The sequence below is a fragment of the Pogoniulus pusillus genome, chromosome 13 (assembly GCF_015220805.1).
Source record: "Pogoniulus pusillus isolate bPogPus1 chromosome 13, bPogPus1.pri, whole genome shotgun sequence".
Taxonomy (NCBI): Eukaryota; Metazoa; Chordata; class Aves; order Piciformes; family Lybiidae; genus Pogoniulus; species Pogoniulus pusillus.
This window is the reverse complement of record NC_087276.1, coordinates 2,961,800-2,977,925: the sequence shown is the minus strand read 5'-3', so window position 1 is coordinate 2,977,925 and position 16,126 is coordinate 2,961,800. Positions and strand designations below refer to the sequence as shown.

At 51.5% G+C, this 16,126-nt stretch overlaps 1 protein-coding gene across 1 annotated transcript in view; it reads left to right on the top strand.

The window, feature by feature from the left end:
- Positions 1-303: 303 nt before the first annotated feature.
- SERPINE2 (serpin family E member 2) overlaps positions 304-16,126 on the top strand; it is a 39,865-nt gene continuing 24,042 nt past the window's right edge. Inside the window, exon 1 of the mRNA XM_064152791.1 lies at positions 304-386. The gene's annotated coding sequence lies outside the window, so the exon portion shown is untranslated. The remainder of the gene's footprint in view (positions 387-16,126) is intronic.

Sequence of the window (16,126 nt, the reverse complement as noted above, 5' to 3'; positions counted from 1 at the left end):
AGTACTGCAGCTGCTGCCGGCGCTTCGCTCTCCCCGCGCTCCGGAGAGAAGTGCGAGCACCCGGTAAAGGTCGGCAGGGACCCCGGGCGGCAGGGGCAGGGTCACGGGGCAAGAGACGCGGCCGCCCGTGCCCAGCAGTGCCACAGGGTACGGCTGCGCTTCGGCACCGGGCACCCAGCCCCGGCTTCGCCCCCGCGGGCGTCCCCGGGCCGCGCTCGCCCCTCCCTCGCCGCGGGCGGCTCGGCAGCGCCGCGGGCAGCTCTGCCCCGAGGCGGGGGCTGGGCCGAGGGGCGGGCCGGGGCGGGCGCCGGAGCTATAAACACCGGCAGGGCGCCGCCGTGCGCCGGTCGAGTGGCGCGGAGGCTGGGAGCCGCCGGCAGCTGGAGGTGAGCGAGGGCTGGTCCCGGCTGCTGGAGGACGGTGGCGGCATCGGGTGGGCAGAGGGCCTGGGGCAGCTCGGAGGAGGAAGGGGATGGGGGGGCGGCGGCGTGGCGTGTGGTCTCCGGAGCCGAGGCGGGCGGGAGAAGGGAAGCCAAAGTTTCCCTGTTGACAGCCTGCAGGCGGCCGGCGGCAAATGCTCACTCCGGGCGCGGTGTGCTGGGCGCTCTCTGCCTGTGCTTTGCCTGTTGCCGTCTCCCACAAGTTTCCCAGCGCCGGGAGCGTGGGCGCGCTGGAGCGAGTGGGTGCTGCTGGTGTGGGGAGTTTCTTCTCCTCGTTGGTTTTGGACGCGAGGGTTTTTTTTTCCAGCGGCTTTCCCGTCCGTGAGCCCTGCGCTCTGCTCGGGTGGGGAGAGCCTGCTGCCCTCGACTCCATCTCTGTGTGCCCCTGGCGCCGTGGGAAGCCGCAGGAGCGCAGCCAGCGCCGAGCCCGCTCCGCTCCTTCGGGCGAGGGAGAGGCGGCGCTTGCCGAGCATCGGCCTCATCGTTAGAGCCTGGAAACTGGAAGTTGCTCACTTCATCAGTGACCCCTGTGAGAGACAGCGTGCTGTTCTTGTACTGAAAAACGAAACGAAACCCTAACTCAGTGAACAACTGAGATTGCCTCTGCACATGGAGTGGCAGGGAGGTATTTCTAGCTGTTGCAGTTCGAGGACGAAAGAGTGTGTATGTTCTGTTACTGAAACGGGATTTGGATAGTGCTGGTGGCATCCAGTCGTGTGTTGAGCACACAACTGGTGAGCTGAAACTCTTACCTTGGCTGCCTCCTGAGTAACGTTGGGAGCAAGCTTCACGTACTGAGTTCTGGGGAGGATCTGAGAACGCAAAGTACACCTCGGGAGAGAGTCTTTTAAAAGTCTCCTGCCTCAAAGGGGGTTGTGCAGGGCAGGGAGATCTTCACTGCTGAGACCTTTGGGGGTTGTGCTAACAATTAGGCGTGAAAACATCAGATTTCCTTTAACACACTGCAGTAGCTGAGTACGGATTAGAGGCCTCGGTGAGACTTCTTTCTCTCCCCCTTTCTCATGCCTGCTTGTGATTCCGAAACGTGGTTTGGGTTTTGTGGGTTTAATTGCATTCTTGGGCGACTTCCTGAAAGGGAAACCTGGGCGGCTGATGATTTGTTTTTCCTTACTGCACTGAAAAATGCTTTCTGCCTTCATTTGCTCGCATACTTGATACACTCAGTAACGTCTTGCCCCCTGCTCTCCGCAGGGATTCATTAGAAACCTGGTTTTGTGAGGGCTGTTGGCACAACGGATGTAGGTGTGAACGTCTGTGCTGCTGAGCAGCCTCAGAAAGGGGAGAAGCAGAAGACCGGGAGCAAAGTGAAAAGCAGCTGCACGCCTGCAGAGTGATCAGATGGGTCTGCAAAGCGTGTGAGCTGGAGGCCACTGCCAGTAAAAAGGCAGGATGGTTAAGGAGATCGAGTCAAATCCATGCAGGAGGTGCTAGCTTGGAATGCCACCATTTTCTGGGGTCCAGTTCGTGGGACATCTGTTAGATGTCCTGCTCCGGCAGGGGAGTTGGACTCAATCTCCTTGGGTCCCTTCCAAGCCCTAACATCCTGTGAAGAGCAGCTGTCTTGCACAAGAGTAAACTTTGAGTAAGAGATGCTGGTCCACAGCTTCTTTACAGTCACTACAAGTTGTGTCACTCTGTCAGGAAGTTTTGTCAGTGGTCTTAAAAAGCTGAAAAGCTGCTAATAGGGACATTACTCTTGTGCCTGCTATCTAGGGATCAGTGCCACACAAACCTCTCTTTGGTGAGATGGCCATGCAGCTGCCTGTGTGGAGCTCGGTGTACATCATGTGAGAGGTGACAGAAACTCAGGTCAGTGCAAAAAGGAAAACCACAGCAGTCTACAATGGATTCAGTCTCAAGGTGTGTACAGAAGCTTCTGTTTGGTGTTGTCATTGACAACCAGGAGAATAGTGTGTCTTGGTGGCACACAGAGACTTTCAGTGTGAGTCTCTTAATTGCACAGCCAGAAACGTGTTCCAGTCCTAAAGCTTCTTAGCAGCATGCCGTTAGGCAGAAAAATGTCAAGCAGTGAGCCCAGGAAGGTGCACTAGACATTTTTAGACTGGATTGAAGCATGTGTATGTGAATCTATAAAAATAACCACCTCACCTTATTGCTAGGAATTAAAAGGGAGATGTGGATAAGTTGTGTTCATCTACAGCAAAGGAGCAGTTCAGGGGGAGCTCTGGCTGGAGCTCTGTGTTGCTGCGATGGTCAGGGGGAGCTCTGGCTGGAGCTCTGTGTTGCTGCGATGGTCAGGGGGAGCTCTGGCTGGAGCTCTGTGTTGCTGCGATGGTCAGGGGGAGCTCTGGCTGGAGCTCTGTGTTGCTGCGATGGTCAGGGGGAGCTCTGGCTGGAGCTCTGTGTTGCTGCGATGGTCAGGGGGAGCTCTGGCTGGAGCTCTGTGTTGCTGCGATGGTCAGGGGGAGCTCTGGCTGGAGCTCTGTGTTGCTGCGATGGTCAGGGGGAGCTCTGGCTGGAGCTCTGTGTTGCTGCGATGGTCAGGGGGAGCTCTGGCTGGAGCTCTGTGTTGCTGCGATGGTCAGGGGGAGCTCTGGCTGGAGCTCTGTGTTGCTGCGATGGTCAGGGGGAGCTCTGGCTGGAGCTCTGTGTTGCTGCGATGGTCAGGGGGAGCTCTGGCTGGAGCTCTGTGTTGCTGCGATGGTCAGGGGGAGCTCTGGCTGGAGCTCTGTGTTGCTGCGATGGTCAGGGGGAGCTCTGGCTGGAGCTCTGTGTTGCTGCGATGGTCAGGGGGAGCTCTGGCTGGAGCTCTGTGTTGCTGCGATGGTCAGGGGGAGCTCTGGCTGGAGCTCTGTGTTGCTGCGATGGTCAGGGGGAGCTCTGGCTGGAGCTCTGTGTTGCTGCGATGGTCAGGGGGAGCTCTGGCTGGAGCTCTGTGTTGCTGCGATGGTCAGGGGGAGCTCTGGCTGGAGCTCTGTGTTGCTGCGATGGTCAGGGGGAGCTCTGGCTGGAGCTCTGTGTTGCTGCGATGGTCAGGGGGAGCTCTGGCTGGAGCTCTGTGTTGCTGTGGTGGCTCAGTATCTACCTGGCTCATGCAATAAATTGTGGCTTTTGATTCTCACCCAGCAGCTGCAGTGCTCATGCTTGAAAAAGCTGAGGCTCAGTGGCAGCATTTTCTTGGAAGCTGGAGTGAGGGTTGTCTAGATTGCTTGGATTGCTTCATCACAAGCATGCATGAAAGAGCATGCTTTTGTAATATTAATTAGGGGAAAATCCAGCCTAATCATCAAAATGCTTCCAGTTAGTTGGTCTGTTAACTGGATTCTACTATTCTTCGGGGTCAAAGGTTTTATACCTGGGAAGATAGGGAAAGAGGGATTAATCATCACTAATCTGTGAAGTGTTGCTGGGTGCGGTCACCTTTGTGTGCCTCAGGGCATCCTCCCAGTCGCCTATGACATCACTTAAAAATCCTGTCGTACAGCCAAGTACTGCCCTGTGAGCACGGTGTAATTCAGTGCCACTCTGCTAACCATAAACAACTTCTGAACGAGCAGAGTGCTGTAAAGAGCTGCCTCTTGGCTTTGGAGAGCAGGCAGTGTGGAGCAGCCAGTCATCTACCTGCGGGTTTAAAGAGCAGTGGTGTAAATCACAGCTGTGAAAATATAACAAAGGTGGTTTGGGTTGTTTTTTTTAACTGAAGTAAATACATTTTCGTGCAAAAATGAGAAAGGCAAACGTGCAGCTGTGCACATTTAAGGTATCTGTGTTAAGGTATCTCTCTTTGGCAACACTTAATCCTGGGGTGGGGTGACACCAGAAAAGGATGAAAATAAACGGCGGAATCATAGAGTCAGCCAGGTTGGAAGGGACCTCCAAGCTCATCCAGTCCAACCCTAGCACCCAGCCCTATCCAGTCAACCAGACCATGGCACTAAGTGCCCCAGCCAGGCTTGGCTTCAACACCTCCAGGGACAGAGATTCCACCACCTCCCTGGGCAGCCCATTCCAATGCCAATCACTCTCTCTGCCAACAACTTCCTCCTCACATCCAGCCTAGACCTCCCCTGGCACAACTTGAGACTGTGTCCCCTTGTGCTGCTGCTGGTCCTCCAGTTGCAGCTACACAAATGCTTAGGCTGGTGTGTTACGGGGAAAAAAGCTGTCCTGCATTCTGCTTTCCCCCTGTCTCCTCTTCAGTATTAGTCTAGCAACTTCTGCAAGCACAGAGGAGGTTACTGCTTAAATTGGAGGCAGTGATCATGGGCAGGAAGAGGACAAGGCAATTTTAGTGGCAATGCTAGTAGTATGAGCCATGGTTTCTCAGGATTTGTCCTGGCCTTGAAATACCTCTAGGTGCCAACTGAAATGCTTTATTTATCCCTTAGCACCTCTTCTTGAGTGGTGTCTGTGGAAACACATGGCTTTGGCAGCTACTGTATCTTGTCTGTGGTTTGGTGGTCACCTTTAATAGCTTTTTCTTAACGTTACCAGGCTGAAATCAGCATGTGACTCATGCTGGGCTCTGATAGATGCACCACAAAGCAGTCCAACTATGAAAGCACATTAATCTTGTGGATTCACCTCCCCGTGGTGGAAATCCTGCTCTTGCTGACCATACTCAGCAACGTGATAGAAACCATGTGCTTTAGGCAGCCTCTTGTTCTCTTCCTGGGCTTTAGAAACAGGGGGTTGATTTTTTTTTTTTTAGTGTCCTGGGACTATGAGAGCAGTTACAGAAGGCAGCAAGACTGATTACCAGCAAGTCCTGAACTCAAGACCGCTGTTCATGGCTGTCTACATGTAGTGCCCTGAACACACAGGCAAAAACTGTGAGAAGCATTTGTCAACAAGCTGCAAGGCATAGTTCACATCACACTGCAGGCTGCAGCAGCAGTGTTGAGAGACTTTGGTGATTCTTAGCTCTCCTACTTCAGCTGAAGTGGGCAGCAGGACAAGGGAGGTTATTTTAACCCTGTACTCAGCACTGATCGGGCCACACCTTGAGTGCTGTGTCCAGTTCTGGGCCCCTCAAGTCAAGAGAGATGTTGAGGTGCTGGAAGGTGTCCAGAGAAGGGCAACAAAGTTAGTGAGGGGCCTGGAGCAGAGCCCTGTGAGGAGAGGCTGAGGGAGCTGGGGGTGTGCAGCCTGCAGCAGAGGAGGCTCAGGGCAGCCCTCATTGCTGTCTACAGCTACCTGAAGGGAGGCTGTAGCCAGGTGGGGTTGGTCTCTTCTGCCAGGCAAGCAGCAACAGAAGAAGGGGACAGAGTCTGAAGTTGTGTCAGGGGAGGTCTAGGCTGGATGTGAGGAGGAAGTTCCTGGCAGAGAGAGTGATTGGCATTGGAATGGGCTGTCCAGGGAGGTGGTGGAGTCACTGTGCCTGGAGGTGTTGAAGCCAAGCCTGGCTGGGGCACTTAGTGCCATGGGTGATTGTGTAGGGCTGGGTGCTAGGTTGGCCTGGCTGAGCTTGGAGATATCTTCCAACCTGCTTGATTCTATGATAGGAATTCATCTTCATTAGCTATGTAGCTTTGAGCTTTTTCTTCTTCAATCATTTGACAAGCACTTAACAACTTGAATTTAAAGCATTGCCCCTGCAGGAGGGCAGGTTGTGACGTTTAGCAGTGGTCCCCACTGCTAGTGAGGCAGCTGTGTCATCTGGTCTGCAGTGCAAGTTTCTGTTGACCAAAGTTTGTGCATGGGTTTTGAGGTTTCTTGTTTGGCTTTAGGAGAGAGGCAGCCTCTGTCATGGGCTGTGGCAGATTACAAGTAGAAAAGAAAGGGAAGAGAGCATCTCTCTAACTTGTCCTTTTCCCTTCTGTTCCCACCTTCTTGGACATCCTTGAGCAATCCAGGATATCCTGTCTAGAAGTTGGTGGATTTCTGTTAGCTCTACGTCCCTATCTTGCTCTATACCTTCCTTTTCCAGCGCTGAAGCAAGCTTGAGGCCTCCAGCTGCTCTGGCAAGTCATCTTAAAAGGCTCCTTTCCCAGCTAATTGCTTACTTCCTCTGCTGAGGTTTGTCATCTGCACTACAGAAATAGCCACGGACTGCGCGGAGGCTTCTCAGCCAACGCAGCTCGCAGCTCAGCCTACAAACTTTCAGTCTGAACTGAATCAGATGGTCTGATGTGCTAGGTCATGACCTGCTCTGGCAAGATGATTGTGCACAGCTCAGTCACTTATCTTTTTCTCTTTTCCTGTGGAAATTTAGAGCTTGCCTTTCCAGAAACCTGTAGTAAAGGCAGTGGGATTGACTGGAGGTGAGGTCTGATTAATGGAAGGAGTTGGTTTTCTCAAGTCAAAGTTTCTAAATAGCTGTTCTTTTTCTTGGGTCCTTAATGTAACTTTTAAAGATGACTGAGGAGGTGTTTGAATATTTAGGGTACCCAGCTCAGTGCTTCATTTTGCATCCTCCCTGGGTGCAGTTCCTTCATCCTTACAGCATCTATGACTTCTGGTGCATGTGTGACTGCCTGGTTCTGTCTGTGTTGTAAAGATCCCTATCCTTCTGGGGTAACCTTTAAGCTAGCTCTGAAATGGTTGAGAAAAAGCCACTGAAATGGTTGAGAAAAGGCCACGAGGAAACTCATGGCTGATGTTGCTGTGAGCTTAAGTTTGTTTCAGTGTCCTAGAGACAGAAAGTGATATGATTTGATTTTCAAGTCTTTAATATCACTCACTTAAAGTTACTTCATATCACTACCTTGAAGTTAGTTAATGTATCTAATATTTCAGATGAGGACAGGGTTTTTGCATTATCTTTTGAAGAGGAAGTGGTTGATTATTAATGTTGTATGGTATGATGAATAGATAAATAGAAGGCTGGTGTTTTATCATGCCTCAGATAGCCAACCACAAGTGATGCAAGTGGCTCCTGAGCTCTCTAAGTATTTTGTCAGATGCTGGCATTCCTCAGATAATCATGCTTTTAAGTTCCAGGTCTCAGATACCAATGAGTTGAGGTGCTGGAAGGTGTCCAGAGAAAGGCAACGAAGCTGGTGAGGGGCCTGGAGCAGAGCCCTGTGAGGAGAGGCTGAGGGAGCTGGGGGTGTGCAGCCTGCAGAAGAGGAGGCTCAGGGCAGAGCTCATTGCTGTCTGCAGCTGCCTGAGGGGAGGCTGTAGCCAGGTGGGGTTGGGCTCTGCTGCCAGGCAACCAGCAACAGAAGAATGGGACACAGTCTCAAGTTGTGGCAGGGGAGGTCTAGGCTGGATGTTAGGAGGAGGTTGCTGGCAGAGAGAGTGATTGGCATTGGAATGGGCTGCCCAGGGAGGTGGTGGAGTGGCTGTCCCTGGAGGTGCTGAAGCCAAGCCTGGCTGAGACACTTAGTGCCATGGTCTGGTTGACTGGATAGGGCTGGGTGCTAGGTTGGCCTGGCTGAGCTTGGAGATATCTTCCAACTTGGTTGATTCTATGATTCTAAGTACAAATGCTTATGAAAGCTCTTAGTATGAACACAGGAGTGCTTCCAGTTTATTTTTAGGGTTAAACAAGTGTATTAAATGCAATCAGGTAACTCCACAGAGCTACCAGATCTGTTAATGCCATAGTCTTACCTCTGGTAGGAAGAAGAATAAGTAACAACTTCTTAATACCAAATCACTTGCAGCAATGTCGGTGAGGTTTCTTAAAGGCCACTTAGAACCTGTCTCATTAGTGTTACCAGTTGGGCATCCCTTATCAAAGCTTGCTGAGATTTGGGTTAGTTACACAGTCTCACAGTATCATCAGGGTTGGAAGAGACCTCACAGATCATCAAGTCCAACCCTTTAGCACAGAGCTCAAGGCCAGACCATGGCACCAAGTGCCACGTCCAGTCCTGCCTTGAACAGCTCCAGGGACGGCGACTCCACCACCTCCCCGGGCAGCCCATTCCAGTGTCCAATGACTCTCTCAGGGAAGAACTTTCTCCTCACCTCAAGCCTAAAGCTCCCCTGGTGTAGCTTGAGGCTGTGTCCTCTTGTTCTGGTGCTGGCCACCTGAGAGAAGAGAGCAACCTCCTCCTGGCCACAACCACCCCTCAGGTAGTTGCAGACAGCAATGAGGTCTCCCCTGAGCCTCCTCTTCTCCAGGCTAACCAATCCCAGCTCCCTCAGCCTCTCCTCCTAGGGCTGTGCTCAAGGCCTCTCCCCAGCCTCGTTGCCCTTCTCTGGACACGCTCAAGCATCTCAACGTCCTGTCATCTCTTCTTGTTTCCCAGGAGTGTAAAACTACTATTGCCACATAGAACCCCCAGTTTCTAGTTGTGTTGTGAACCCAGACTGAGCCACAGGCTGTGGAATGATGGGAACCGAGGAAGGACAAGGACTCCTTTTGCAGGGTAAACTAAACATAGAAGGTGTAGAATCTGGAGGCAAGCAGTTAGCTGTCTTCTGTTCTGTAGCAGCTCCCTGCTTTGTCAAAGCTTTGCTGTAGTCTTTACTCTTGATTTTAAAACTCCATTCTGTCTGTAATATTTTTCTATGCAGGTTTAGGTTTGTGGGGGTTTTTTGCTTGACAGCTGTCTGCATCTAAGTGTTACACAACCCTTCCAAAGAGTCATTGAATCGACCAGGTTGGAAGAGACCTCCAAGATTATCCAGCCCAAGCTAGCACTCAGAACTAGTCAGTCAACCAGACCATGGCACTAAGTGCCTCAGCCAGGCTTGGCTTCAACACCTCCTGGGACAGTGAGTCCACCACCTACCTGGGCAGCCCATTCCAATGCCAATCACTCTCTCTGCCAACAACTTCCTCCTCACATCCAGCCTAGACCTCCTCCAGCACAACTTGAGACTGTGTCCCCTTGTTCTGGTGCTGGTTGCCTCGCAGAAGAGCCCAACCCCACCTGGCTACAGCCTCCCTTCAGGCAGTTGTAGACAGCAATGAGCTCTGCCCTGAGCCTCCTCTGCTGCAGGCTGCACACCCCCAGCTCCCTCAGCCTCTCCTCACAGGGCTGTGCTCCAGGCCCCTCCCCAGCTTCATTGCCCTTCTCTGGACACCTTCCAGCACCTCAACATCTCTCTTGAATTGAGGAGCCCCGAACTGGAGACAGTACTCAAGGTGTGGCCTGAGCTGTGCTGAGTACAGGAGCAGAGGAACCTCCCTTGTGCTGCTGCCCACACTGCTCCTGAGCCAGCCCAGGATGCCATTGGCTCTGCTGCCCGCCTGGGCACACTGCCTCTTCTTCAGCTACTCTCTACCAGTACCCCCAGATTCCTTTCTTCCTAGCTGCTCTGTGCTGCAAAGTTTTTGATGTTCAGTATGCTCCAGACAGCTCCCAAGACAGTCTCTGAGCAGCCATGGAGCCATCTCCATGAGGCTGTTTCTCAGCCTGGTATGTGCAGGAGATGGGACATGTTGCTGGCCAGCAGCATAAAATTTACTTGGGGATAGAAGGCTCAAGTTTGCTTGCTCTGCAGGAGTGTAGAGGTGCAAGAGATCTGGTATCAGATGGGTCCTTCAAGTAGAAATAAAGAGCAGTGAAGGGCAACCCAGAACCCTCAAGGAAGAAGGTCAAATACTACAGCAGAAGAGGAAGTTAAGGTACAGGTGGTGGTGAAGAACCTGATAAAACATCAGCCATTGTTGGTACAGCAGCTGGTGGAGCTGCTTCAATAATCTGTACTTGCAACCCAAGAGTTAATACCCTGAACCTCATTAATGGGAGTTTGCAATCCTGCCTTTGGCTCTTAATGAGCCTGTACTTGCATAGTGAGCATTGTTAATGCACAGCAAATGTGGGAACTGTGCTTCCAGGTAACTTTCTTTTCTGCAAACTTAACATGGGAGCCTGAGTTATGGATCTGCTGTTGCATTTTAGGCAAATGGTTTCATCCTTGAGCCACTGCTTCCTCTACTGTGATTAATTCAGAGCAAGAGAATAGAGACTCACTGCCATGTTGTGAAACATGACTTTGGGGAAACTGGTTCTGCAGCATTAGTCATGATGAGCTGACTGTCCCATGCTCTTTCTTCATTGAGTTGAAATAATGACTTTGCATGAAGAATTCAGATCAACATAACCACTTCTTTAATAAAGGGACACCAGTAAATTAAATACTGAATTCTCTAATCTTCCTGATACTGCAAGACTTGATAATAGATCTGGGAGAAGGCTTTAGAAACCCTGCTTTAAATCCAGGACTAAACAACCCCTAGGAACTTAACAGTAGTTGTTGAACCTACCATAGTTATCAAACCAGTGAGGGGTCATCTAATTCCAACCTTTAAATCCAGGAGTAAACAACCCCTAGGAACTTAACAGTAGTTGTTGAACCTACCATAGTTATCAAACCAGTGAGGGGTCATCTAATTCCAACCTTTAAATCCAGGAGTAAACAACCCCTAGGAACTTAACAGTAGTTGTTGAACCTACCATAGTTATCAAACCAGTGAGGGGTCATCTAATTCCAACCTTTAAATCCAGGAGTAAACAACCCCTAGGAACTTAACAGTAGTTGTTGAACCTACCATAGTTATCAAACCAGTGAGGGTTCATCTAATTCCAACCTTTAAATCCAGGACTAAACAACCCCTAGGAACTTAACAGTAGCTGTTGAACCTACTATAATCATAGAGTCAGTCAGGGTTGGAAGGGACCACAAGGATCATCTAGTTCCAAGCTCCCTGCCATGGGCAGGGCCACCCTACCCTAGAGCAGATCAGATGATGAGAGAACATCAGGCTCTAGTTCTATCATCTTTTTCAAATGTGGAGGCCCAGAACTGTCTGCACAAGCCCCTGGCCCTGTTGTACCAGTAAATAGTGTATTTGCTTCATAAAGCAGAGCTGGAGTTGGCTCTTTGGAATTATGTGTGAATGAGAGATGGAAGTCTTGTTCAACATCTTTGGGGGTGCCATGGACAGAGGCACTGAGTGCAGCCTCAGCAAGTTTGCTGCCCACACCAAGCTGTGTGGTGCAGCAGCCAGGCTGGAGGGCAGGGATCCAGCCAGAGGGACCTGGATAGGCTGCAGAGGTGGGCACTAGCCAACATCAGGAGGTTCAACAAGACCAAGTGCAAGGTCCTACAGCTGGGTCGAGGCAATGCCAAGCACAAATGCAGGCTGGGCAGGGAGTGGCTGCAGAGCAGCCCTGAGGAGAGGGACTTGGGGGTGCTGGTGGTGGATCAGAAGCTCAACATGAGTCAGCAGTGTGCACTTGCAGCCCAGAAAGCCAAGCAGAGCCTGGGCTGCAGCAGCAGAAGTGTGGCCAGCAGGGCCAGGGAGGTGATTCTCCCCCTCTGCTGTGCTCTGCTGAGACCCCACCTGGAGTACTGCATCCAGCTCTGGAGCCCCTGGGACAAGAGGGATGTGGAGATGTTGGAGCATGTCCAGAGAAGGGCCAGGAGGATGCTGAGAGGGCTGCAGCAGCTCTGCTGTGAGCACAGACTGAAAGAGTTGGGGCTGTGCAGGCTGGAGCAGAGGAGGCTCCCAGGTGACCTTGTGGCCTGCCAGCATCTGAAGGAGGCTACAAAAAAGCTGGGGAGGGACTTTTTAAGCTATAAACTAGATACAGGACTGTTGGGGATGGAGCAAAGCTGCAGGTGGGGAGAGTCAGAGTGGAGGTGAGGAGGAAGTTGTTGAGCATGAGAGTGGTGAGAGGCTGGAATGGGTTGCCCAGGGAGGTGGTTGAGGCCCCATGGCTGGAGGTGTTTAAGGCCAGGCTGGCTGAGGCTGTGTGCAGCCTGCTCTAGGGTAGGGTGTCCCTGGGCATGGCAGGGGGGTTGGAACTGGCTGCTCCTTGTGGTCCCTTCCAACCCTGACTGTTTCTAAGTAAAGCACCTGTCTGTGTTCTTGAAACTCTGGGTAGTACTTGTGTAGTTGTAGCATGGTGACAACGGAGTGGTAACATCTGAAATTGACTGTGGCCAACTTTAAAGACCAATTTTAGAAGCACCACAAGCCAGAAGTTGTAGAAGACACATGCAGGTGAGGAGATTGGTGTGGCCTGTGAACTGGAGATGCTAATCACAAGGCCACAGAGAGTTTTCAGTGGAGCTGGTCTCTGTCCTGTATGCTAAATGGACACAAGGAATAGTGACCAGCACTCAAGTTGTGGCAGGGGAGGTCTAGGCTGGATGTGAGGAGGAAGTTGTTGTCAGAGAGAGTGATTGGCATTGGAATGGGCTGCCCAGGGAGGTGGTGGAGTCTCTGTCCCTGGAGGTGTTCAGGAAAAGATTGGATGAGGCACTTAGTGCCATGGTCTGGTTGACTGGCTAGGGCTGGGTGCTAGGTTGAGCTGGCTGAGCTTGGAGGTGTCCTCCAACCTGCTTGATTCTATTCTAAACTGACTTTATGCTTGCATGGGAGCTGTGCTTGGGCAAAGAGATCACAGTATCACAGTATCATCAGGGTTGGAAGAGACCTCACAGATCATCAAGTCCAACCTAGGGCCAGATAGTTTTACAACTCCCCTGGGAAATTCCCCCTTGGCAGGGGAGGCTGCATGGACAGGAAGGAAGAGGAGGTGTTGCAGATGGAGATGGTCCATCTCGAAACAAACAGAAACGTGCTAACAAAAGCAGAGAATTAGAAATAGCAGAGAAAGGAGCCAGGTTGAGAGAGGAGAGCCTCAGAGCCAGTCCCGTGCTTTGCGTGGCTGCGTGGAACATTGGCTGTGGTGCTTGGAGTCAGACTGATATCTTAATGTGAGAAACACTTTAAAAGGACCTTCCAGCTTATCTCTGTGTACAAATTCTATTTATCTCCTGTTGACAGTAATTCCTTTTCAGATCCATCTAAGCACTGGGTTGCTTAGAAGCTACCAGCCATTCTTTCTTGGTAAGGCTCTGCGAGTACTAAGCCTGCCAGGTATCGAGTCACAGGAGTCTGTTGTGTTCTGGTAGATGCTTTTTGTGTGACCTGACCTGTTGATGTCATGTGGCTTTTAGTTTTTGTATCTATGGAGATGTCTGTGGGGCTTTTCCTCCCTGCTTTAAAGCAGAAAGAGATCTTAGATGAAAGGGAAGAGTCAAATGTTCAGGATGCACCAGAAACGTGAAGGAAGATGAACTGTTTCGTAGTTCTGCGTGTGGAACTTACCTGCTGCTCTGAACCAAAAGCTCTGCTTAGGTGTAGCAGCATGGTGAAGAGGATTCTGAAGCTGGGAGGCTTTGGGATACAAGAGGCTTGGGCAGAAAGGGGGGTTGCAGACACATGTGAGGGGGAGAGAAGAAGCCTATCAACAGGCTTGAGTGTTTTAATATGTTGCCAAGTGTGCATCCTCGATAAAACAGGACCCAGCATGTGACCCTCCCATTGCAACCAGAGTGGTCTCACTGCTTCAGAGAAACAATCGCTGTGTAGTCAGCCAGCTCCTGAAATGACTATTAGCAACTTTGAGTATTTATTCAGCTCTGGAGAGAGTTAGTTAACTGCCTGAAGTGAAACTGCTTGCTTTGAGCTCACATGTCAGATGAAATAAGACTTTTAAATTAGTGGCACAGATGGTAGTGACAAGGAAACATCAACATCTCCAACCTGGAGTGGTCTCTGAATGCTGGTCCCAGATGAGTGTCTCTGGGCACACAGGCTACCCAGTGCCTGCCGTGTGGTCTTGGGGGCTCTCAGGTTTTTGGGTTCAGTACAATGAAACCAGCAGTGCTGCAAGACTCTGCTTTTCAGTTCTGCTCAGTTGAGCTGTGCTTGCTGCTGGTTTGGTTACAGCTATTCACAGAAGTGAGCATCTTTATGCCTTAGGATGCTGCAGGATCCATCTCGCAGCTGCAGCAGTGAGCCTTTTGGGTTAGACCATAGGTTCATAGAGTGGTTTAGGTTGGAAAGGACCTTTTAAAGATCATCTGAATCCAGCCCCAGTGCCATGGGCAGGGCACCTTCTGCTAAACCAGGTTGCTGAAGGCCTCATCCAGCCTGGCCTTGAACAGCAATATCCCCCCTTCATGGAGGTGTTCAAGTCAGCTTCCAAATAAACTCTTGGAGGTGTCTGTCTCATGGGATACTAATATGAGCAGTACATCAGTACAGGCACTGAGAAATGTATGTACAGTTCACTGTTTCTTCCTCAATCTTTCAGGCTCTCTGGGACAGGTCTTTTCTCCAACTTCTAATTTAAGTCTGGGTGTTTTTTTCAACTCACTTTTTTGCCTCTGATCTTGAACAAAACTAACTTCTCTTACTCTCTGGAAGAGTGCAGCAGCTTTGCCTGGCTCCATGAAAGCCTTTCCTAAGCTAGTTTTCTCCTGTAGGGAGATCTCCATGCTCAGCAGCTTTATGTGCCTGGGGCTGAAGTGATAACTTCTCCCTGCTCCACCAAATGCCTTGCTAGACCTAGATCAGACAGTCTGTGTTAATATAACTTTGCTGTTTTAGCAGGCATCTTGTAAATGCAGGCCAAAAGCATTGTTTCCTCTTCCCTGCCATAAATACTTCCATAATAACTTCAGCCAGAAACTTAAAGCTCTGCATTCTGTGGGTGATGGATGGAGCCTGGTGAGCTGAGTACACTGCCTAGTATGCACCAGGGCTAGCGCTTGCAACATCAGCTGCAGGCTGAGGTCATTCGGAGATTGGTAGCCTGAAGACATTTCATCATCTGTCATGAAACAACAGAAAGCTACCAGTGCAGCTAGGGCACACTGTGGTGTTCCTCCCCTGCCCTCCCCAGAGCCCTCTGCCTGACTGAGCTGCCTGTCAGGAAGTGCTCAGCTGAATGCAAAGCGCTGGTGTCTGTTCTGTTCCCAAATGTAGAAGCATAGAATCAGGCAGGTTGGAAGAGACCTCCAAGCTCATCCAGTCCCACCTAGCACCCAGCCATGGCCAATCAACCAGACCATGGCACTAACTGCCCCAGCCAGGCTTGGCTTCAACACCTCCAGGGACGGTGACTCCACCACCTCCCTGGGCAGCCCATTCCAATGCCAATCACTCTCTCTGCCAACAACTTCCTCCTCACATCCAGCCCAGACCTCCCCTGACACAGCTTCAGACTCTGTCCCCTGCAGCAGAAGGCTCAGGGCAGAGGTCATTGCTGTCTGCAGCTACCTGAAGGGAGGCTGTAGCCAGGTGGGGTTGGGCTCTTCTGCCAGTCAAGCAGCAACAGAACAAGGGGACACAGTCTCAAGTTGTGGCAGGGGAGGTCTAGGCTGGATGTTAGGGGGCCACAAAGATGCTCAGAGGCCTGGACCACCTCTCCCATGAGCACAGACTGAAAGAGTTGGGGCTGTGCAGGCTGGAGCAGAGGAGGCTCCCAGGTGACCTTCTTGTGGCCTTCCAGCATCTGAAGGGAGCCTACAAAGAAGCTGGGGAGGGACTTTTTAGGCTATAAGGCAGATACAGGGCTAGGGGGAATGGAGTAAAACTGGAGATGGGTAGGTTCAGGCTGGAGGTGAGGAGGAAGTTGTTGAGCCTAAGAGTGGAGAGAGGCTGGAATGGGTTGCCCAGGGAGGGGGCTGAGGCCCCATGGCTGGAGGTGTTTGAGGCCAGGCTGGCTGAGGCTGTGTGCAGCCTACTCTAGGGTAGGGTGTCCCTGGGCATGGCAGGGGGGTTGCAACTGGCTGGTCCTTGTGGTCCCTTCCAACCCTGACTGATTCTATGATTCTAAGTTGTTGGCAGAGAGAGTGATTGGCATTGGAATGGGCTGCCCAGGGAGGTAGTGGAGTTGCTGTCTCTGGAGGAGTTCAAGAGGAGACTGGATGAGGCACTTAGTGCCGTGGTCTGGTTGATTGGCTAGGGCTGGGTGCTAGGTTGGGCTGGCTGAGCTTGC